General features: G+C 40.7%; 1 protein-coding gene and 1 pseudogene across 11 annotated transcripts in view; both read left to right on the forward strand.

Moving 5' to 3' along the window:
- Positions 1–26,134, forward strand: part of DLG2 (discs large MAGUK scaffold protein 2) — a 949,517-nt gene that overhangs the window by 579,152 nt on the left and 344,231 nt on the right. The window lies entirely within an intron of this gene.
- Positions 22,619–24,527, forward strand: LOC137771319 (L-lactate dehydrogenase A-like 6B; annotated as a pseudogene).

The raw sequence follows: 26,134 nt of genomic DNA on the forward strand, positions 1-26,134 counted from the left end.
AAATCGTCACCTGAGGCCACATTCCATACACGTATTGTGAGTGATCTTTTCTCTCCAGTTTCTCCTTTATGTATTCTATCTCTCAGGGATTTATTACAGAAAGTCTTATCCAATAATTGAACCATCTCCTTGAGGTATTTGTGGAGGAGAATTTAGGGCATTCAGCATGCAATCACGTTAACTAGTACAGTAGTCTCCTCAGGCAGTCTTTCTGCAGAGGGAAAGATAGAAGTGCTTCTGTTATTATTTGTTTCAGTGCCTTGTTATGAAAAAATGTATATATATGGAGCGGAGCATGCAGAAGCAATACCACTATAAAGAGATTCTTTTCTGCCTCACCAAGCAGTTTTAGTCTGTTCAATCCTCAGGAGTCTAAAAAAGATCACCCTAGCTGACCCTGCAAACTCCAAAATTCACTCTTGATGGACTTTAAGTATTTAACTCACTCTGTTCCAAGACAGGTAGTTGGGAATATGTGTGGCCAGAAGTGAAATGTTGCAGCCGTTGCAGTGAAGGTAGAATAGGTAATTGTGAATTTTCAAACTGAAATTGAAATTGCATTGTGATTTGGGAGGAGTGAAAATGAGTCACAGCTCATCTGGGTGTTTCACTAACTCTCAGGTTTCCTTCCTATCTTCATGTTTAGAGCCATGCAGAAGGGAAGGGCTTTCTTTGTTAGATCCTTACTGTCAAGTTACTCAACTGGAATTCGAGCACTACATACACTCTTCACCATCCTGGGGTACTGGTAAAGTCACCCTTATATTGTTACCTCAAATGACAACTCTTAATCCCTTCCAGTGAAATCCAGCCCTCCTCCTGCCCACCCCGCCCCACAAACAATAAATAAAAAGTCCCAAATTATTTATTTAATTCCCTGAAGTAGTCCTCTTAAAAGCTGACCAACCCCATCCCTTCCAGTGACCATGCCATATGGGCCATGTCCTTCCTCTCCAGCTCTGTCCCCAGCCCCATGGAGGATTCCTGTTTTCATTGTTCTCAGTGCTCAAGGGTTTCTGTTTAAGGGATTGTTTCTCAGCGTTCCTGAAACCTGCCTTCCAGAGAGGCTCTGAGGACTGTGCAGAGGTGAGGACAAGAGCCCTCTCCCCACTCTGTGTTGCTTCGTCACCTTGTTTCCAAAAGCACAACAGCTTAAACTAGAAATCTTACGAAGTCTCTCACCTAATCAGCACATTTAGTTTCTCTCCTCTCATCCTCAACACTTGGAGTCACTCAAACCCCAGCAAAACCTCCACCCTTCCCTCAGGGACAAGCGTCAGTCCCAGCTCTGGTTATCCTGGCCAGAGAGGGTTTTTTTTGTTTGTTTTTTTGTTGTTTTTTTTCTGGTTGAGCTCCACCTACTCCATCTCTCCCAACAAAAGAAGAGCAACAAGACGCACAGACCAACACAAGTGTAAACACAACAGTATAGATTTCCAAACTGAGATGATTTAATATCTGCATTTGGGTTAACGGGGATTTTACAGCTTCCCCCAAGAAAATGGGTAGACCTGTCCTTCCTTTGTAACCAAGGGCCTGTCTTATAATTTTGCTCAAAGAAACAGTATTTGCTGAAGGGAATACTGAACACCTTTAGCTTAAAAGACATTAGACAGGTCAGGGGTTGGGGGGGGTAATAAATTGGGAATTTGGAATTAACAGATACACACTATTAAATATAAAATAGATAACAACAAAGACCTATTGTAGAGCACGGGGAACTATATTCAATATCTTGTAATAACCTATAACAGAAAAGAATCTGAAAAAAAAATATATATACATAAAATTGAATCACTTTGGGCTTCCCTGGTGGCGCAGTGGTTGAGAATCTGCCTGCCAATGCAGGGGACACGGGTTCGAGCCCTGGTCTGGGAAGATCCCACATGCCGCGAAGCAACTGGGCCTGTGAGCCACAACTACTGAGCCTGCGCGTCTGGAGCCTGTGCTCCGCAACAGGAGAGGCCGTGATAGTGAGGGGCCCGCGCACTGCGATGAAGAGTGGCCGCTGTTCACCGCAACTAGAGAAAGCCCTCGCACAGGAACAAAGACCCAACACAGCCAAAAATTAATTAATTAATTAATTAATTTTTTTTAAAAACTGAATCACTTTGCTGTACACTTGAAACATTGTAAATCAACTATAGTTCAATTTTTTTTTTTTTTTTTATAGTTCAATTTTTAAAAAAAAAAGACATTAGACAATATACAATTTTGGTGTGTCCCCACAATGCCCCCTGCTTCTCATCAAGGTTTCGGAAAATTCAGGGTCCTGTATCCGCCAGGGCACCCTATTAAACAACTTGTAAGTGAAATCTAACCAAGTGGAATTGTTGATGTTTTTGAAAACGTGAAGACTTCTTGCCTTAACCCTGATCAGTTAAATTCAGGCTTCTGGCCCAGAAACCACACGGAGGCTGCCTCCCCAAACCTCTGTGCCTGGTCCAGGCATTGTTCTCTCCGTTGACCCCCATTCTGTCTAGATTCACTGACTTTTCTGGCTCTGGCACTCACCTCTCAATTTTGAAGCCCACTCAGATGTCTCCCCACCTTACTGGATCTGTCTTCCTGCCCAACTCAGAGCCCACACCTTTCTTGCTCAGGGACCACCTCAAATAAAAACAGTGAAGTATGGCCAGTGAAGAGACTTTTCTTCAGCCTCAGCTTCAGAGCCCCACCATCGAGGCTGACCCCTGGCCTGCTCACCAGAGGGTAGGGATTCAGCAGGGCCTACTGCAGCCCTATAAATCCTTTTTTTCATATAGACTGTCCAGGATACACACACACATCCCCCATCACATACAAACTTCCAGACTTTGGGAAGAGTGAGCCTTTCAAAAAGCATATGTGATCATGTTGTTTCTCCCCTTAAACTTTCAGTGGCTTTCTGTTGTTGTGAAGATAAAATCCAAAATTCTTGATACAGCCTACAAAATTTCACAGGGTCTGGCCCTTGCTTACCTCACTGGCCTCTTCCCTACTCTCACTTTCACCCCGACCACCCTGGCTTTTTCTTTCCCTCCCGTCATGTTCAAAATATTTAGCCACTTGGCACGTACAACTTCACAGCAGCCCATACGATGAAGGACCACATTGCCGCAGCTGCCGGATTGTGGGGAGATGGGGTCCTCTAGGCATCACAGTTGTGGGTCACTCGAGAGGACTCAGGACAGCACTTCTCTACAGACAATCCACACAGAAGTGTTTCCTTGTTTTAGCAAAAGGAATGGCCAGGTTGATACATGTGGGACTTCTTCCACGGGCCTGTGCATGTACTGAAATTTCTCTGCAGAGGAACTTAGAGTGAACCCAAGGCCTTCTAGTACCTAAAAGGGACCAGAGAACTCATGGAGTGCCCCAGGCTACACTTAAGAAGCATCCCTATTTTCTGACATAGAATCTGGCTGGTAATAACTGTCAAATGAATAAATTCAATAAACTTTATGGACATAGTAGGGAAGCAAATGTAACATGCTATTTTCTGGTACATTCCTTAAGTACTGCTTATTCAATGTCATTAGCACTATATATATATATATATATATATATATATATAAAATCTTTCACAACTTGTAGACATGCTGCAAAAATAGTACATCGGGAAACATGTAAAGTCAGACCTCTAATAGATAACCCACAGGACAACTACTCAAGGACTCAGCTTTAAGCAGCCTTCAAAAGTCTGAAATTCAGTTCAGTGATACCAATTCCAGCTTTTCTCAAAGTGATATTTCTATATCATACCAGGTCTGTGAAATGCTCTATGAAAAAAGAAAGGTTCATGATCAAATAAAGGATCCGAGAATCTCTACAGCAATAAAGAAATGCTGTTAAAGCATTTTCTAACCTTACTTAACTAAAGAATCTTTTTCCCCCTGGAATATGAGTTACTATCTAACTGGACATACTTTTAGAAATTCTGCCTTAAACTAAACTCCGGAAAAACTCATGCAGGTGTTTTATTTGGGAGAAGTAACATTTTCACATTAAAATATCATTTGCAGAGCTCAGGGGATGGGGTAGGGAGAGTGCAAACCAAAAACCTAAGACAGAGGAACTATCCTCCTCAATCTAGAAAGATCTTCCTCAAACAGTAGTGCAAATCAGAGCCGGCACATGGAGCATTAGATAAGGGGTATTCTGTACATACAATTTATTAACCTATTTGCATAAAACCAATCCACAGACATTTCCTAAGCATCCACTAAGCAGCAAAAACTACTGGGCAAAAAAAAATAATTGTGTCCTTAGCGAACATATAGCCTCACAAGGGGAGACAGACAAATAAATAGGTTATTTCCACAATAACATGGTAAGTGTTAATGGTAAATTCAGGGGATCACATGGGCACCAAGGAGAGACTGTCATTAGCCCAGTCTGGGAAATGTGGGAAGGCTTCTGGAGGAAAAGCTTCCCAAAAAAAGACTCCGAGGAAGCAGGAACAGTGGGGAATTAGGAATAAAATGCTTCATATTTTTGAGTATCTGCTTAGCACCAAGTATTATGATTTCACTGAATCCTAACAATAACCTTGTTGGGTTGAAGGCTCAGAGAAATTCAGTAATTTGCCCAAAATCACACAGATAATCAGCAATGACAGTGGCATTTGAACGACCATTGCTTCTGATTTCAAAGCTATGCTCTTTCTGCAATGCCAGCCTTCAGAAAGAAAATGTAACTTGGCAGTTTGCTTATGTCTAAGGCTGTCTGCACTCTAAGTCCAGTTAGTGAGAAAAACATAAATGCCTGAAATAATAAACTATTTACAAGGAGAAATATGAGCCACCATAGGAAGCCATCATACACATAGATTCTAAAATTGGGGAGACTTAAAAGCAACATCTAGATCCTCCAAAGCTTCCCCTGAGGGCAGGGTCTGTGTTTTAGCATCTCTGCATCCCACTGATTAATACAGAACCCTGCTACCCGGCAAATGTTAATGAATGAATGAAAGAAGACATTCATTCATTAACTTCTCTGAAGGCAGCTAGGAATCCTAGGGCTCCTCTCAGTTGTATCCATCTGAACTCTTGGCCTAAAGAACCGCTCTGTCCTGAAGACTCAGAATATCTTAGTGCTTTTAGCCTTCCGGCCAACAGAATATATTTTCCAAATCAGACAGATTCTTTCCTAATTGACTAGTAGGAACTCCCACAGATCAGACAAATATTAAATATTCTATTATATACTAAATGCTAAATACATGATGTTTGCTTAAAACTCTGTTTATAATATACACTCTTCTTCCAAAAAGATGTTTAGGTGATAAAAAGTCCCTATACAAGTCTCGAAGGGTGAACTAAAACTCGATCCTGAGTCTTTTCCACATAAACATTGAAAATGCTCTATCACAGGTGACCCCTGATAAAGGGGAATTCTTGCAGAGACATCACAGGTTGTGAGGAAGGAGTGATCTTCATCTGCAAGTAGACTGATTCTTAGCTCCTATTTGGTTTTGCCTCTAACCTATTTTGCTAGCTAAGCCCTCATAACCCTTACATTTGCATCACCATTTCTATGTATCAAGTCCCTTCCTATGAATGTTATCTCATTTGATTCTCATAGCATCCAGGATAGGTAGGAAGATGATCACCTTGCCATTTTATACAGGAGGAAACTGAAGAGTTCAGTGATTTTCTAACTTAAAGCCTGTTAGTCACCAGGCATGGGTCTCCATCTATCACAATCAGCGTCCTTGCTTATAATGCTGACTATTCTAGTGATGTGCCTGATGGGAGCTTGGATGCTGGATTTACCTGCCAGAGTTCTGAACTCCAGACAACAGATATCTGGGTGACTTAAATGAAAAGGAATTTATTAGAGAAATAACAGATAGCTCACTGAATCCCAGGAAGGCTGGGGAACCAAGCTCAGAAGCCAGGAAGGAAATTCTGCTGAAGTCAGTCTTTTAAGGATACTGCTCTCGAGGTCATTACCACAGGCCACTTACAACCAGGGCACACTGCTGGAGGTGCTGTGAAAAAACCTCTCTCTCTCCATGTATCTTACAGCTTAATGTGGTGATTCTAAGTTCCCAGCAGGAATACCTGCTTGGCCTGCTCTCACTCTAGCTGTGCCCTTCCACCTTTCTAATGGGGGATAAGGCTGTGCCTCCCGCCTGTCTTGGATTGCCCCCCAAAAAGAAGGCTATTTGGACACTGAGCAGCTAAATCATAAACGTCCATTAGAGATCATTTGGCTCACTGAATTCTATATGAGGAATTGTTTAGATCTAAGATCCTGAGACTCATAATAGTTTCTTAAACAGTAGAAATGATTTCCAGAGAGAGGTGTTCCTTTGGGAAGGGCCTCGGCCTGTATCTGTGCAGCTGGCAGTGCCTTCCCTAACTGTGCTCATCTAAGCATACCAACAAGAGATTCAGGCAAGGACAGGATATCAACTCTGCCAAGTGTCGGTGGACCGTGAAGACTTCTTTCTAATGGTGATTTTCTGTTTCCAGCACGTTGTGTCCCAAAGTAATTAAAAATGTCTTCCTGAGATTAAGGGATTTACAGACCAATGTACCTTGCCTTCAAAAGTCCCTATTGCTCTACTGAAGAGCTACAGACACCTTCTAATAAATGAAGAAATAAATCATCAGTTCTTTTGTAGTGAATCCACATTTTGGTCTTTGACAAAGATGAGGATCAAATCAAACGGGGCATGGTGTCCAGTTCTATTATTCTTACTTTGGTTGGGAAAGAAAAAACAGAGAAAATTATAGAGAAAATATATAAGGAAAGTATATATAGTCCTACCCCGGACAAGACACAGTGCCATGGGTTAGAGGTACAGTGGTGAATATGACAGGCCCCATTCTTACCCTCGTGGAGTTTGCAAATTTGAGGTCTAAATGTGCTACCAAAGGGGAGCCATAGGTGCTGGGGAGCGCACATGGGGGACCTCACCTAGACCAGGGGACCAGAAAGATGTCTCTGAAGAAGTGATAGCTTACCTCAGCCTTGAGAGATGTAGAAAGGATAGCCAGACCAGGCGGGCTGGGCAAGGAAGGAAAAGTGAAGCCAGAGATCAGCCTGTCCACTGGCCCAGAAGCCAGGGAAAGCTCACTATGTGTGAGGTGGTTCGGATATAGAGAGTGAGAGGGAATTTAAAGAGAGGTGAGATTAGAGAGGAAGGAGGCACCTCATACACCTTCTAAGGCCTTAAAAGGGAATGAAGATTAAAGGGCAGCAGAAAACTGTGGAAAGGTTTTAAGCAGCGTAAAGGTTCTGGTCACCAATTTCCACCTGCAGATATGTGTATGGGTGGCAGCGGGTGCTCCCCACCCCACAAGCAATTTTTTTTTACGCCAACCCCACTCCACTACTTCAGAAGCAAGTTGCAGGTCCAGGTTGTCACCTGTGTTTCTGACCATCTGATGGCTCACCTGTAGATTGAAGATTCCAACGACCCCTCCCTTGGGTTCAATTAATTTGCTAGAGCGGCTCATGGAACTCAGAGAAACATTTTACTGACTAGATCGCCAGTTTATTATAAAAGGCTATAGCGCAGGGAAAGCCAGATGGAAGAGATGCACAGGGCAAGGCGTGGGGAAACATGCAGAGCTACCACGCCCTCTCCAGGCACAGCACTCCCCGCATGTTCAACCACCCTGAACTCTCCAAGCCCTCTCTTTTTAAGTTTTCATGGAGGCCCCATTACGTAGGCATAATTGACTATATCTCCGTCCATGGGTGATTAACTCATTCTCCAGTTCCTCTCCTCTCCCAGGAGGACTTGGGGGGTAGGACTGAAAGTTCCAACGTGGTTGGTTCTCCTGGCAACCAGCCCCCACCCTTAGGTGGACTCCTAAAGTCACCTCATTAACATAACAAAAGACACCTTTGTCTCTCTGCCCTCACTTTAGAAAATTCCAAGGGTTTTAGGAGCTCTGCGCCAGAAACAGGAACAAAGACCAAATGCAGGGCTTCCCTGGTGGCGCAGTGGTTGGGAATCCGCCTGCCAATACAGGGGACACGGGCTCGTGCCCAGGTCCGGGAAGATCCCACATGCCGCGGAGCAGCTGGGCCCGTGAGCCACGGCTACTGAGCCTGAGCGTCTGGAGCCTGTGCTCCGCAACAAGAGAGGCCGCGATAATGAGAGGCCCGCGCACCGCGATGAAGAGTGGCCCCCCGCTTGCCACAACTGGAGAAAGCCCTTGCACAGAAACGAAGACCCAACACAGCCAAAAATAATAAATAATAATTAAAAAAAAAAAAAGACCAAATGTATATTTCTTATAATAAATCACAGTATCACACAGGGAAATAGCACGATTAGCACGAATAGCACGATTAGAGTTGATAGAATTTGTGAGGCTGGTGTGGAATGTGGGAAAAAAATAACTGAGAAGTCAGGCAGACCTAGGGTCCAGCCCTAGTGTCACCGTTTAATAACTGTGGCCTTGATCAAGTTATTTAAATTGTCTGAGTCTCAGAATTTTACCCTGTAGGATAATAGAAATCAGAACGGATGAAGTACTTCCCACCTAGGAAGTGCACAATAAATCTCTCTTACCCCTTCTCCCTTCTCACACTAAATTCAAAGTCATTTCTCCAGGATTGACCACAAGAGGCCTGCTGAATTAGTCTCTTGGGAGAATCCAGGAAAGATTTCCAGGAAAATTAATAGTGGGTTGTATTTTGAAGACAAAGAGGAATTAGTCATTTGAAGAGAAAAATCATCTATTCCCAATTACAAGCAATCCTAGCTGTAGTTAAGCTGAGGGTTTCCACTGCAATGCCCAGGCCACATTCTTCCTACCCCGACTTGCTCTACTTAATATCATCTCCTCATCATAATTTTCTATGTTGAAAAGCTCTAAAGGCAGAAGGGAGAGAATTCTATCTACTTTCCTGCCAATTAAGATGCACTTATGAATGGCCTTCTATGGGCCTAGTGTTGAACATACACGAGCATGAGTACACACATGCATGCACATGCAACCCTACTTCACAGCTTTAGAAAGTGGTTATGTAATGATTCGTGTGATCCACTCTAAAAGAAGTGCAGAATCAACTCTACAAAGAGGACGCTCATGGAGGACTATGGCAGAGGGGCCTGCAGTTAGGCAGATGGGAAGGGATTCAAGGACAGGATTTCCTGGGCGAGCTCCTCCTTTCAAAGCTTTCCCTCTCTCTCCTTCCTCTACCATAAACAGGCATAGGTCCTAAAGGTGTTGGTGCCCTACTGTACTGTAGTTCTTCCGCTAATGAAGTCCCTAGCACAAAGTAGGTAAATTATTTATTCTCATGTCGATTTCTTCCAAACAAATCCCAAGAACTTCTTCAGGGCAGGGACTATGGCCCCAGTGCCCAAAAACCCAGGCGGCTCAAGAACGTTTGTTGCCATGAATTAAGGAAGGCAGGCATTTCAGTCGGAAGGAACAGTATAGGCAAAGGCACAGAGGCTGGGTGTGAGCTCTTCCAGTGGGTGTTTGGAAGGGCGTTGGGCATGGAAAAACAGGAAAAGCCTTTCCTTCTCATTGTTTTGGGGTGTGAGCAGCTATGCATAGTTCTTAAACAGGTAACCATGGCTTGGAAGTGGCAAGCTGTAGATGGGAGAACAGGGTACAATTAAGACTAAAATAAACACAGAAAAATGAGAACAGGCACATATTTACTGATGTACAGCCATTTGCACAAGATGGAGTTGAGAAAGGATGACCTTGAAAATCAGACAGGCTTGAATTCAAATCTCAAATCCACTACTTCCCAGCTTTGTGAGCTTGGTAAATTTAATCTCTTAGGACACTAATTTCCTTATCTGTTCATTGGGGATGATAACACCTATCAGCCTTATTGCGAGCATTAAATAAAATAGTATATATAAGCCATTGGCACAGTGCCTAATGAGTACTAACCATTCATTTGTACATTCATGCAACAACAGTTTTTACAGCAGCCATTATATGCAAGGCACTAGGAATATGAGAGCCAAAAAAAAGAAAGAAAGGAAGAATTGCTGCTTCATGGTGCTTACATTCTAGTGGGAAAAACAAACTATATATTTTTTTAAGTAATGGATAATGAAATTATATAATTTATTAGGAGGTGATAGTGTGATGAAAAACCAATAGAGTAATGCAACGTAAATTTGAGGTGCTAGGAGAGGAGTTGAACATTTAAATAAGGTGGTCAGTGTAGACCTCACTGAGAAGGTGACATTTTAGCAAAGAGTAAAGGAAAGGAAAGTGGGCCATGCAGATCTCTGAGGTAGCTCCAGAGGGAAGAGCTCTGAGTCAGGTGCATGCCTTGTGTATCTGAGGAAGCCGGTCTGGTGAGACTGGAGGGAGAGGAGGGAAGTGGGAGGTGAGGACAGAGAAGTGATGGGTGGGTCACAGGCAGCACAGCCTCTCAGGCCTCTGCAAGAGCTTTGCTTTCCTCTGAGAGAAGGAAGAGCCAAGGGAAGATTATAAGCAGAGTGACAGGACATGATTTCACGTACATTGTAAGAGGATCAACTCTGGCCGCAGTGTTGACAAGAGACTATCAAGGGACAAAGATGGAAGCAGAAGGCAAGCTAGGAATCTACCTGGATCATCTGTGTTAGAGAATATGAAGGATGGGACAGCTGTGGTAGAAATGGAGGGAGTGAGGGATGGTTCTGGATATGTTTAGAAGGGACAGTTAACAGATTTCCTAAAAGACTGGATGTGGGGTAAAAGAGAAAGGAAGAGGTGAAGGATGACGCCAAGGTTTTCTACCTGAAAATCACATAAGCAGAGACACTATTAGTTGAGACAGGGATGCTCCTACAGGTGAAGCAGGCAACAAAGGCAGACAGACTGAGCCCTGGAGCGCGCCAAGGTCCTCCTCAGGGAGAAGAGGAAGAACCAACAAAGGGAACTAAGAGGAGCAACCAGTAAGGTAAGAGGAAACCAAGTAGGACCCTGGGAGCTAAAACGAGAAAGTATTTCCAGAGAGTGGCATCAACTGCTTTAAATGTTGATAAGTCCTGTAAGATGGGAACTGAATATTAACTGCTGAATTTAATAACATGGAACTTATTGATCAAATGAAAAAGGAGTTTCTGTAGTGTAATGGGGTGAGATCTGTATGAAGTGGATTTCTAAGATAATGAAAGGAGAGAAATTAATGACAATGAATACAGATATCTCCTTTGAGTTTTGCTAAAAAGGGGAATGAAATAGGATGGCCACTAGAGGGTAGAGTTTGGTTTTATCAATATAACAATGTTTATATGTTGGTGGAAATGATCTACTAGAGGGGGAAAACTAGTGTTTTACTTATAAATTTTTATTTATTTATTTATTTATTTAGAGAAAGAGGGAGGGAGGGGAAGAGGTGGAAAATACTTCATGTACATGACTGCAATTCTTATTTTTTAATTCTTTGATTTATTAAATATCTCCTATTGATCCACTTTATTTACTGCTATGTTCCCAGAGCATGAACCGGGCCTGGCGCTTCATAGGTGCTCAATAATGACAGCATGACTATCAAGTAGTATGCTAGGTGCTGTAGGGAAGAGAGAGACGAATAAGACATTGATCCCACCTTCACGGGGTTATAACCTAGTGGAGAAATAGGACAGGAACATGGTTGTAATGCATGACCAATGTGATAGAAAGGAACAATCACATTATTTTAGTCTTCTCACCCTGCTATTTTGTTATTTTAAATCAATAATAATAAGTTCCTTGATATCAAGTATCACCTTGTCTTCTTTCCCATCATCACGAGCACCACTCCCATGACCACCACAATTCACTTCACCACATACAATGACCATCCTCAATGACTGACAAATGAAAAGAGTCAGTGAGCACCCCGTCCGCAGCATTCTGCCCGGGTATAAGCTACTTCTCTCTTTCTACCACCCCAAATTCCCAAGGGAGGCTTTGGCCCTCGCTCTTCTTCCTAACTTCTGCCCAGGTTCGGAGCAACTGCACTACTTGAAGCAGAAGAAATCATAGGTCAAATCACTAACCCCCTAGCTAGTGTGTAGATCAGGGGACCCACCTGACTCATGCAGGGTGCTGGAAGGGAAAGGAGAGGCACATGCAGAACAGGGATAGGGCCCCTCTGAGACCCATATAAAGATCATGACATGCCAAGCTTTAGGAATAAAGAGTTTAATAGCAGGATCTTCGCCCTCCAGGGAGATCAGAGCAAGGAAGATGAAGACAAATCCTTAAATAAGACCATATTAAGGGGCATGAGGAACTTGGATAGTATACGGGGGGAAATGAAGAGACCCTTGGGCTGGAAGAAGGAATAAAACCAGACAGATGCTACAACAGCTCCACATGATAAAAACTGTTTACCTGCAGAAAATCCCATCTCACATTATCCCCATGAAAATTCCCATTTGGGAGGAGGGGGAAGGGGAGTATTCATGGTCTGAAATGATGTCTAAAAACTGAATGCTGAGAATTGCTGAAACCAAAATTTCTAACATATAGTAGATGCTTAGAGCATGCTTTTAATTATATATATAAATATTATATATATTATATATTCTGATATATATACATACATCAGAAAGGAAAGAATGAGGATTATATTTGAAGCCATAGCCTGATTACCATTTATAAATGACATTTTAATTATTAAGATCAAATTGCAAGTAGAGAAGTGAGATAGAGACTGGTTTGGTGAAAACTAACCGGGCAAGGTGCCTGAGATGATCACCAGGTGAACTAGTTATTCCAATTAAGAGCTTCAAGAGTTCAGAGGAGGGAGAAATTTATTGAATATGGAGGAAGCTGAATGAAAGGGCCTACAGAAGGCCCTTAGGTAGGACTCAGATACAGGGAGAGCAGGCCTCCCACCTCCTCCCAACCCTTGTATCTCCACAGTTCTTCAATGACATCCTGTGTTCTCCTTTTGGACTTGGATTGTTTTCATGAATATTTTCCTCAACAGATTGTGAGTTCCTTGAGGACAGAGGTGTGGCTGGATTATAACGGCCTCCCAGGGCCTAACCCAGTGCTAGGCACTCAGAGGTCTTTGTAAGTGGTGAATAAATTAGCAAATGAAAGAACTTGAAGAAGTCTTCCCTAAGCAGAAGGGAAACCTTTAAAAGGTTTATTCCAAAACTTTCCCTGAAATGCTCAGATGATTTTTTTTAAGTTGCCTATGCTATCCATGATCCAACATATTACCTCAGTTTTCCAGCTGAAGTGTTTTTTGAGAACGAGAAAACCAAGACACAAAGCTTACAAGAGAATGACTGAAGTGTGGATCGGCAGATGGTATCCCAAGAGTAGCATTTTATTTTCTGGAAGAAGCTCTTTCTATACTGTATGTTTGCTGTGCTTTTGGAATGTCAGGACCCACTTGCACATCAGCAAACCAGTAAAAAAAGAAAATACCCCCTTCTTCAGTCCCCAGGCTTACATAAGTATCTGCTCCTGGAGAAATGACCTCCAGGGATTCTTTTCATTGGGAACATCCACTCTCTTGTCCTGAGAGACTCAAAAGACAAGACAAATCGCCCTGAAAGCCAGAGAAGTTAAATAGTGCCTTCAAAGTGATCAAATTAAATGGAAAATTGGGTATTTAGCTGCTCTTTTCTTATACATTCTCCCAGTTATTTTCATATACTGTGCCATACGAACTTAGTACTCCAAGACAGAATAAACAGAACATTGCAACTGGCGTTATTCCCTGAGAATCCACAAGATGGCAGTAATAGATTTTGCATAGAACTAACTGTATACAGTGGTGTCTGGCCTGTTTGCTGAGTTTTCGTACTGTTGATTGTATTTGGATTAAAACTGGTTGTCATCCTAATGCTAGGCTTTTAAAATATAATTCAGAGAATAGACAGTAAATTAAGATCTGAAAGAAAAATTTTTGGCTTCGTTGCCTTTTTTTTCTCTTTTTTTATATTATGAGAGTCCCAATTTTTTTTTAAGTAACAGAGCTAAGAATCAGCCAGGAGCCCTAAGAGCTAAGACTGCTTGAGAAAAGCTCAAAATGAAAAATGTTGCTCCTTCCTGAACACAGACTGATCGATGATTCTCTTGCTTGAAGGAAAGAAAAAGAGGGGTCAGTGAAGGGCCGATAGTTAATCTTCCATATAATTTAATTGCTTGTTATTTCTCTCTGTTCAAAATCTACCCTGGAGGGAATAGTGCCTGATGGACCATGCTGAAAATGATGCTGTGATCCAAACTACAAAAACATTTATTGCCTGTATCTCTTGTGTTTTGTGTGCAACAGAAACTGCACTAAACTATGACCATTTTTTTCATGTATTTTTATTATTCTACTCACAGATTTGTGATAGAATTCAGGAGAGTGGAAACTACATTTTTCTTTCATTTCTTTAATCTGCCTCCACGTTCAGCATATATGGATATGAGGTAGTTGTCCCAGAATTGCAAACCTCACAGGAAAGCACACTTTCTGTATCAAGCATAAACGGCATGGTGTAGCATAAACAGCGTCTCCTTTGTGTAGTAGACAGTAACACTAAGTTCAAAAAGATGGCAGTGAGTTCACATCAAACATGAAGCATTTTAAAACGGGCATCAGATATCTTTGGTTTATAGTCCTTTGGGCATTCTCCCATGTTGCCCAGATTTCTCTTTTTTCCCCCTTCCTGACCTCTCTTCTCTAATCTCTTATTACCTTCTGATTCATGGTCATTTCTCATTAAAAATACAGCTATTATTTTTGCTTGCTTGTAAGAGACTCTCCTTTCACCTCAGGTAGCTCATCATTGTATTTTCTAAACTTGTTTTTTTCCCTGAGAAAAAAATCTGCTAACAAGCTATTAAGGTAATATATTTTTCATTCCCTTACCAATATTTACTTAAATCTTCTGTTAGGAAATAGGATATCCCACTCTGTTCATTTATCTACCCATCCCTGTCTACAACAAACTTGACAGAGGTTTTCAGGGCCTGCATTCCCTTGCTATGCAGGATGTAGTGATGACTAAGCCATGTGTCATGTCCTCAAGATGCATGTAGTCTAGAAGAAGTGAGTAGGTCCACACAGAGTTATGCCATAAGAAAAGTACAGAGAGACAATGGAGTTCAAGAGGTTAAATCTGACCCAGTGATCTGGGGACGATTCATGCTCTCCTCAGAAATGAGAAGACCTCCCAGATCCTCCCCACAAGTCAAAGATAAACCATCTTTTCATTAGGCCACAAAGGAAGAGCATGAAGTCTGATGCAGAAGTGAAAAGCTAGGGGTGCTCAAGAATTCTGAACAATCCGAGTCAACAACAGGAGATAATAGGAGACTCATCAGGCCTCTGACCCAGGCTAAGGAATTTGAACACTGGACTATGGTGGGAAAAGCAAACAGTTCCCAGGGGTAGCCACACGATGCAACCTGACCAATTCCTGACCTGACCACCCACTCCCTCAAAGCTCTGTGAAGTGAAAGGATGGAAATTCATGATGCCTGAAGTCCCTTCCAGCTCCAACATTCTAGGAACATATGTGTTTGAGAGAACTTTGGATGATAAAAAGAGGCACTGAAAGTTCCAAACAATTTATGACTAATAACTAAACATTTCCCTTTAAATAATAAAATATGTTTTTTAAAACTAAAATAAAAATTGAAGGCATGGATCAGGAAACTTGCACAAGCTTCTTAGATAGCCTCATCCACCAGAGGGCAGACAGCAGAAGCAAGAAGAACTACAATTCTGAAGTCTGTGGAACAAAAACCACATTCACAGCAAGATAGACAAGATGAAAAGGCAGAGGGCTATGTACCAGATGAAGGAACAAGATAAAACCCCAGAAAAACAACTAAATGAAGTGGAGATAGGCAACCTTCCAGAAAAAGAATTCAGAATAATGATAGTGAAGTTCATCCAGGACCTCGGAAAAAGAATGGAGGTAAAGATCGAGAAGATGCAAGAAATGTTTAACAAAGACCTAGAAGAATTAAAGAACAAACAAACAGAGATGAACAATACAATAACTGAATTGAAAAATACACTAGAAGGAATCAATAGCAGAATAACTGAGGCAGAAGAACGGATAAGTGACCTGGAAGACAGAATGGTGGAATGCACTGCTGCAGAACAGAATAAAGAAAAAGAATGAAAAGAAATGAAGACAGCCTAAGAGACCTCTGGGACAACATTAAGCACAACAACATTCACATTATAGGGGTCCCAGAAGGAGAAGAGAGAGAGAAAGGACCCAAAAAAATATTTGAAGAGATTATAGTCGAAAACTTCCCTAACATGGGAAAGGAAATAGCCACCCAAGTCCAGGAAGCACAGAGAGTCCCATACAGGATAAACCCAAGGAGAAACACACTGAGACACATAGTAATCACATTGGCAAAATTTAAAGACAAAGAAAAATTACTGAAAGCAGCAAGGGAAAAATGACAAATTACATACAGGGGAACTCCCATAAGGTTAACAGCTGATTTCTCAGCAGAAGCTCTACAAGCCAGAAGGGAGTGGCATGATATACTTAAAGTGATGAAAGGGAATAACCTACAACCAAGATTACTCTACCCAGCAAGGATCTCATTCAGATTCAATGGAGAAATCAAAAGCTTTACAGACAACCAGAAGCTAAGAGAATTCAGCACCATCAAACCAGCTCTACAACAAATGTTAAAGGAACTTCTCTAAGTGGGAAACACAAGAGAAGAAAAGGACCTACAAAAACAAACGCAAAACAATTAAGAAAACGATAATAAGAACATACATATCAGTAATTACCTTAAACGTGAATGGATTAAATGCTCCAACCAAAAGACACAGGCTTCCTGAATGGATACAAATACAAGACTCATATATATGCTGTCTACAAGAGACCCACTTCAGACCAAGGGACACATACAGACTGAAAGTGAGGGAATGGAAAAAGATATTCCATGCAAATGGAAATCAAAAGAAAGCTGGAGTAGCAATCCTCATATCAGATAAAATAGACTTTAAAATAAAGAATGTTACAAGAGACAAGGAAGGACACTACATAATGATCAAGGGATCAATCAAAGAAGAAGATATAACAATTATAACTGTACATGCACCCAACATAGGAGCACCTCAAAATATAAGGCAACTGCTAACAGCTATAAAAGAGGAAATCGACAGTAACACATTAATAGTGGGGGACTTTAACACCTCACATACACCAATGGACAGATCATCCAAACAGAAAATTAATAAGGAAACACAAGCTATAAATGGCACAATAGACCAGATAGATTTAATTCATATTTATAGGATATTCCATCCAAAAACAGCAGATTACACTTTCTTCTCAAGTGCGCATGGAACATTCTCCAGGATAGATCACATCTTGGGCCACAAATCAAGCCTCAGTAAATTTAAGAAAATTGAAATCATATCAAGTATCTTTCCTGACCACAACGCTATGAGATTAGAAATGAATTACAGGAAAAAACACGTAAAAAACACAAACACATGGAGGCTAAACAATACACTACTAAATAACCAAGAGATCACTGAAGAAATCAAAGAGGAAATCAAACAATACCTAGAGACAAATGACAATGAAAACACGGCTATCCAAAACCTATGGGATGCAGCAAAAGCAGTTCTAAGAGGGAACTTTATAGCTATACAAGCCTACCTCAAGAAACAAGAAAAATCTCAAATAAAAAATCTAACGTTACACCTAAAGGAACTAGAGAAAGAAGAACAAACAAAACCCACAGTTAGTAGAAGGAGAGAAATAATAAAGATCAGAGCAGAAATAAATGAAATATAAACAGAAAACAATAGCAAAGAAAATAAAACTAAAAACTGGTTCTTTGAGAAGATAAACAAAATTGATAAACCATTAGCCAGACTCATCAAGAAAAAGAGAGAGAGAGGACTCAAATCAATAAAATTAGAAATGAAAAAGGAGAAGTTACAACGGACACCACAGAAATACAAAGCATCCTAAGAGACTACTACCAGCAACTCTATGCCAATAAAATGGACAACCTGGAAGAAATGGACAAATTCTTACAAAGGTATAACCTTCCAAGACTGAACCAGGAAGAAACAGAATATATGAACAGACCAATCACATGCACTGAAATTGAAACTGTGATTAAAAGTCTTCCAACAAACAAAAGTCCAGGACCAGGTGGCTTCACAGGTGAATTCTATCAAACATTTAGAGAAGACCCAACACCCATCCTTCTCAAACTCTTCCAAAAAATTGCAGAGAAAGGAACACTCCCAAACTCATTCTATGAGGCCACCATCACCCTGATACCAAAACCAGACAAAGAGGTCTCAAAAAAAGAAAATTACAGACCAATATCACTGATGAATATAGATGCAAAAATCCTCAACAAAATACTAGCAAACAGAATCCAACAACACATTAAAAGGATCATACACCATGATCAAGTGGGATTTATCCCAGGGATGCAAGGATTCTTCAATATATGCAAATCAATCAATGTGATACACCATATTAACAAACTGAAGAAGAAAAACCATACGATCATCTCAATAGATGCAGAAAAAGCTTTTGACAAAATTCAACACCCATTTATGATAAAAAAAACTCTCCAGAAAGTGGGCATAGAGGGAACCTACCTCCACATAATAAAGGCCATATAGGACAAACCCACAGCAAGCATCATTCTCAATGGTGAAAAACTGAAAGCATTTCCTCTAAGATCAGGAACAAGACAAGGATGTCCACTCTCACCACTATTATTCAACATAGATTTGGAAGTCCTAGCCATGGCAATCAGAGAAGAAAAAGAAATAAAAGGAATACAAATTGGAAAAGAAGAAGTAAAACTGTCACTATTTGCAGATGGCATGATACTATACATAGAGAATCCTAAAGATGCCAGCAGAAAACTACTAGAGCTAATCAATGAATTTGGTAAAGTTGCAGGATACAAAATTAATGCACAGAAATCTCTTGCATTCCTATACACTAATGATGAAAAATCTGAAAGAGAAATTAAGGAAACACTCCCATTTACCATTGCAACAAAAAGAATAAAATACCTAGGAATAAACCTACCTAGGGAGACAAAAGACCTGTATGCAGAAAACTATAAGACACTGATGAAAGAAATTAAAGATTATACCAACAGATGGAGAGATATAGCATGTTCTTGGATTGGAAGAATCAATACTGTGAAAATGACTATACTACCCAAAGCAATCTACATATTCAATGCAATCCCTATCAATTACCAATGGCATTTTTTACAGAACTAGAACAAAAAAATCTTAAAATTTTTATGGAGACACAAAAGACCCCGAATAGCCAAAGCAGCCTTGAGGGAAAAAAACGGAGCTGGAGGAATCACACTCCCTGACTTCAGACTATACTACAAAGCTACAGTAAACAAGACAATATGGTACTGGCACAGAAACAGAAATATACATCAATGGAACAAGGTAGAAAGCCCAGAGATAAACCCACGCACCTATGGTCAACTAATCTATGACAAAGGAGGCAATGATATACAATGGAGAAAAGACAGTCTCTTCAATAAGTGGTGCTGGGAAAACTGGACAGCTACATGTAAGAGAATGAAATTAGAACACTCCCTAACACCATACACAAAAATAAACTCAAAATGGATTAGAGACCTAAATGTAAGACCAGACACTATAAAACTCTTAGAGGAAAACATAGGAAGAACACTCTTTGACATAAATCACAGCAAGATCTTTTTTGATCCACATCCTAGAGTAATGGAAATAAAAACAAAAATAAATAAATGGGACCTAATGAAACTTCAAAGCTTTTGCACAGCAAAGGAAACCATAAACAAGACGAAAAGACAACCCACAGAATGGGAGAAAATATTTGCTAATGAATCAATGGACAAAGGATTAATCTCCAAAATATATAAACAGCTCCTGCAGCTCAATAGTAAAAAAATAAAAAACCAAATCCAAAAATGGGCAGAAGACCTAAATAGACATTTCTCCAAAGAAGACATACAGATGGCCAAGAAGCACATGAAAAGCTGTTCAACATCACTAATTATTAGAGAAATGCAAATCTAAACTACAGTGAGGTATCACCTCACACCTGTTAGAATGGGCATCATCAGAAAATCTACAAACAACAAATGCTGGAGAGGGTGTGGAGAAAAGGGAACCCTCTTGCACTGTTGGTGGGAATGTAAATTGATACAGCCACTATGGAGAACAGTATGGAAGTTCCTTAAAAAACTAAAAATAGAATTACCATATGACCCAGTAATCCCACTACTGGACATATACCCAGAGAAAACCATAATTCAAAAAGACACATGCACCCCAATGTTCATTGCAACACTATGTACAATAGCCAGGTCATGGAAGCAACCTAAATGCCCATCGACAGAAGAATGGATAAAGAAGATGTGGTACATATATACAATGGAATATTACTCAGCCATAAAAAGGAATGAAATTGGGTCATTTGTAGAGACATGGATGGATCTAGAGACTGTCATACAGAGTGAAGTAAGTCAGAAAGAGAAAAACAAATATCGTATATTAATGCATATATGTGGAACCTAGAAAAATGGTACAGATGAACCGGTTTGCAGAGTAGAAATTGAGACACAGATGTAGAGAACAAACGTATGGACACCAAGGGGGGAAGCAGCAGGGGGGTGAGGGTGGTGGAGTGATGAATTGGGCGAATGGAATTGACATGTATACACTGATGTGTATAAAATGGATAACGAATAAGATCCTGCTGTACAAAAAATAAATAAAATAAAATTCAAAAATCCAAAAAAAAATCAAAACATAGCAGGTTAAAAAAAAAAGAAACTGAATGCATGCATTCATGCTTTTTCAGTTGTTGGTTATAATTTAATCACCAGAATAAAGTTAAAATTCCTCAATACAGCTTTTTTTAGCTTCTCCGGCCTCATCTCTAAAGCTCCCTTCTTCCCATTATCTACCTACATTTAATCCTTCAAACACTCTCCCCTCCCCAGCCCCTTGTACTGAATAAGTCTCTTCTATTCATCCTTTAGATCTCAGGCCACTTGTTACACTCTCTAAACACCGTTTCACAAATCCCACCCCACCCTCTCAACACACACAGAGATGCCCCCAGGTTAGATACCCCTCTTAATAGACTCATATACCCAGTACTTTCCCTATCACAACATTTACCACACTAATTTGTACCGACATATTTAATACTCCATTTTCTCACTAGATTGTAAGCCAGGACAACGTCTGTCTTGTTTGCCTGACACATGATATCCTACAAATATTTAATGAATGAATAAATAAAGTTAATTATTTTAAGTCAGTAGATTCTGAGTGAAGACCTAATAAAATAATACATGATATTGTATACCTATATTGTGCTGGGCAAGATGTTAGAAACTGTCCCTATAGGTTGACTCTTTATGGATTACAACTGACAGGAATGTATGTAACCTAAAAGTATTTGAAGAATGTTTTAAGACTGCCTGACATCTTAAAAATAAAAATGTAAAAATGAGTTATGTCTTCCATATAACAGCCACTAGAGGGCAATGAAAGCCAACTTGGAACACCTTTAAATGGGGAAAAAAGTAATAGTAAAAATGTTTTCCTTGTTAAAATCTGGATAGATGATCTTATGTTTGGGATAGTTAAAGGACCTGTGGGCTACAGTTTCTGTGATTATGGGTTTAGCAGTTATAATTACCTTTCTGGTGTGCTATTAAAACCTAGATTATCTGTGATAATAACATCACCTTACATTTTGTGCATTATCTCATTTGAACCTCCCATGACATTAGCAGGGAATATATTCTTTTCCCATTTTCAAATGGAAAAAAAAAAAAAAAACTGAGGTTCAAGAGGTATTAATCTAATAAGTAGCCATAAGGAACCAAACTACTGCCACAAACCCTATAAATACCTGTTGGCTGCTTAGGTTTACCACACATACAAAATCCCTTACTAAGGCAGACAGTCTGGGAGAATACAGTTCCCAAAATTAATTGCACCAATTTAGAATGGAGACATATGGCAGCATCTCCTTAGCAAAAGATCTTGTGGTTTTAGGTGACCCCAAGGTAGCCATCTGATGATGATGTCAAAATATTTACCTGGAACCTATTTACAGAAATATGGTCCTGGTGCCTAGAAAGGGGACAAGCTTCTGGCCTTCACATTGGTTAGACCCTTCCTAGGGTTATATGTTCCATTCTAGTTGCTGCATTTTTATAAAGGAATCAAGAAGCAACAGACTAGGATTAGTGTACAAGATATATTAGAGGGTGAAAGAGAAATTGGGATGTCCTGAAGAGGATGAGATCAAGGGAGATGGGATTAGCTATAGTGATGCTTAAGCTTGTTGGTTCTGCAGTCAGAAAGTGTGGGTATGACTTGGTATCCACACTAAAAAATAGAAAATAAATAATTCCAGGGACCTGGGTTGGTTTATTATGCATGTCAAATATGGAAGCCAACACAGGTTTGTAAAAGGGTCACTCCAGGATTCACATGCTAGAGAAGAAGCTCCTTGACTGCCTGAGTCTGAGCACATGGGGGAAGTCCTTTCTGGAGGCCCCTGAGTGGTGGGCGTGACCTTGCTCAGTAACAAGATGAGGGGGATGGTAAACTTTCAGAGGCTTCCTCCAATCTCTTCCTCCACCTCTTGCATGAGCAGACATGAACTGGGCCCAGGGAGCCCTAAGGGTCAGCCGGAGAGCAGGCAATGCGGGAGTTTTTCTTCACCTGGGGGTGGCTTAGTGTCCCCTGCAGGCGACAGGCATTCTGCTGGACCTTCACCCCTGTTGCCCGTGAATTTATGATGAATTTCACCTCCAAGAAGGTCATTCTTCACAATGAGGTCTCCCTTATAGGAAGTGGATCGGTTGGCATGGCCCGTGCTATCACCAATTTTTAGAAGGCTTGAATGATGAACTTGCCTTTGTGGATGTTGATGCAGGCAAATTGAAGGGTGAGACACTAGATCTTGAACTTGGCAGTCCTTTTATGAAAATGCCAAATGTTGTTTCCAGCAAAGATTATCTTGTCACTGCAATCTCCAATTTAGTGATTATCACAGCAGATGCACACCAGGAAAAAGGAGAAATACACCTTAATTTGATCCATTGGAATGTGACTATCTTTAATGATTTCCCATATTATCCAATCCAGTCCTTGTGGCAAAATGATTATTGTTTCTAATCCACTGGCTATCTTATGTAGCTTGGAAGTTGAATGAATTTCCCAAACTGTGTTATTGGAAGTGGCTGTAATCTGGACACTCCCCATTTCCCTTCCTTGATGGGCAGAAGCTTGATATCCACCCTGACAGCTGTCATGGGTGGATCCTTGGAGAGCGTGGAGACTCAAGTGCTCCTGTGTGGAGTTAACACTGCTGATTGCTTTGAAGACTCTGAACCCAGATTTAGGAACTGATAAAGATCATGTGCAGTGGAAAAATATCCGCAAAGAAGTGATAGCTTATGCCTGTGAGGCTATTGAAATGAAAGGCAATACAGGTGATGCTTGAACAACACAGGTTTAAACTTTTTTTTTTTTAATTTTCTATGTCCTCTCTTCACCTACCATTCTTGACTCAAACTATTGCAATGCATCTTCTATATTCACAACTCCAGTTAAACTGTTCTCATTAAGATCATTCGTGACTTTCTTAATGAATAAATCTAATGAATGTTTTTAGCCTCCAATTTTTTGTCTTCTCCCCTTAGAAGTAACTGACATTGTTGACTACACCCTCTTTAAAACAGTCACATTCTTTTTTTTTTTTTTTAATTTATTTTTGGCTGCATTGGGTCTTCATTGCTGCACGCGGGCTTTCTCTAGTTGTGGCGAGCGGGAGCTACTCTTCATTGTGGTGAGCAGGCTTCTCATTGTGGTGGCTTCTCTTGTTGCAGAGCATGGACTCTAAGCACGTGGGTTTCAGTAGTTGTGGCACATGGACTCAGTAGTTGTGGCACATGGGCTCAGTAGTTGCAGCTCGTGGGCTCTAGAGCACAGGTTCAGTAGTTGTGGCGCATGGGCTTAGTTGCTCCACGGCATGTGGGATCTTCCCGGGCCGGGGCTCAAACCTGTGTCCCCTGCACTGGCAGGCGGATTCTTAACCACTGCGCCACCAGGGAAGCCCCCACATTTAAACTTTGCCAGTCTACTTATATGCGGATTTTTTTCTACAGTAAATACTACGGTACTACATTATCTACACAGGATTGGTTGAATTCCTGGATACAAAACCATGGACGCGGAGGAACCACATACATGGAGGGCCCGACTGTTGGTTGTAGGTGGATTTTAAACTTCACAGAGTGCTAGGGCCCCTAACTCCTCCCTCACCCCATGTTGTTCAAGGGTTAACTACTTCTTGGGCCACTGGCCTATCTGTAGCTGATTTAGCACAAGATATTTTAACACAAAGTATTTTGAGACCCATCCAGTTTCTACCAATTGTGGACCTCTATGGAATAAATGAAGAAGTATTCCTCAGTGTTCCCTGTACCATGGGAGAGAATAGTATTACAGAACTTATAAAAGTAAAGCTGAACCCTGACAAGGAGTCCCATTTGGAAAAAAAAAAGTGCAGAAACACTTGGGAAATTCAGAAGGAGCTCAAGCTTTAAAGTTTTTTTAAAGCTACCATCCAGAAGTTATTGAAAAAGAAATAGTAGGTATGGGACTGTATATGTTAAACCTATAAATAAACTTGCAACCCTAAAAGCTGGAAACAGGAAAGTGGGTACAGTGACTCCCCCATTTATTTAGCCCTCCAGCTCTTTTATTTAGCAACCAGATATCAGATGATACTTATTTTTACAATCCTAAGTAATCGCATCAAAGGAGGTGTTTTCAGTACCTCTAATGCATCAGTACTTGTCTTCTATATATATATGTAGTTGCCATTTGGTTCAAAAGAATCTATGATGTAGGTGATTATTGTGTTATAGAAACTCTTATTCTAAGCTGGAAAAAAAGAAAAAAATCTAATTCCTTTAAATACATACTAATTATTTTGTTCTGGCTGGCTTATACCTATGTTCATTTATATACTACTTTAAAAGTTATAACTACCTCTACAAGATAAAAAATAAAAGTATTGACATATACACAAAGGAAAAAAAGTGGATCTGGATTCTGAATCTGGACTTATAATTGTGAACTTGGGCAATTTACTTCTCTTTCTCAGTTTCCTCATCGACAAAATGATGACTGTGCCTACTTATAGGGCTGTTAGGGAAAAGAATCAAAATAATGCATGTACGTTTAGTGTCACATTTGGCACATGGAAGGATTTGATAAATGCTGGCTCCTTGTTGTTATGTTGTTAAAGCATTTGCAAGGCCTTTCTGTAGAAATGAATGCAGACTTATTTGTGTTGCCCCAGAAAATGTATCAGAACTCAAAGAGGCACTAGCTAAAAGCAAGAGTTTGTGAATCTAACAGGTTTGTTTTCAAATCCTGTTTCTACCACATAACACCTAAGTAATCTTGAACAAATCACTCAGTCTCATCGAGTCTCCATTTTCTCATGTTATGAAACATTTACTGTAGCTCTTCCCTGTGCTAAGTAGGTGGGCAGAGTGATAGGGTGTCATTTCACTCCATTGTAGTTAGTCAGCAGGAGGTCAGCTGACTACCCACAGGGCTTGGGAGAGAGCATCCCTGCAGAGGATATCCGATTGCGAGTATTTGTTTCTACTCTTGAAAATGTTGGAAATAAAATTGGTTCTCACATTCAAGTTGTCTTCATCTGGTGTGTCATAAACTGGTCCTCAAGTGGCCATTCATTCAAAACTATTTCCCTTGGAATAGCATTTGGCCTTTAAAGTTGACTAGATTCCTTTATTTCCCAAAGAGCAAACTGAAGGAAAAATGTTGGCTTTGGAACCAGAGAGATAGTTGAACCCTGCTTTACTGCTAACTGGCTCTGAGACCTTTGGACAATTACTTAGCCTCCCTGAACTAAATCTTCTCGTCTACAAAATAGGGCGGACTCCTACGTCAAAGAATTGTTATGGGGCTTAAATTGTGCTAGGGATAGAACACCCAGCATGCTGCCTGACACAGAGGCGGGTAGTAGGTGGTCCTGCCTTCTTTGACAGTGCCATCAGCAGTCCTAGTGTTCACAGCTCTGTGAGCCAGCCTTGAACACTGGCCTTCCGGTGATCATCCCGTCCCAGCCCAGCGACATCGCTCCGGCCAGGCAAAAGCTAACCTCTGGTCCATTTCC

This window comes from Eschrichtius robustus, chromosome 11, assembly GCF_028021215.1.
Source record: "Eschrichtius robustus isolate mEscRob2 chromosome 11, mEscRob2.pri, whole genome shotgun sequence".
Lineage (NCBI taxonomy): Eukaryota > Metazoa > Chordata > Mammalia > Artiodactyla > Eschrichtiidae > Eschrichtius > Eschrichtius robustus.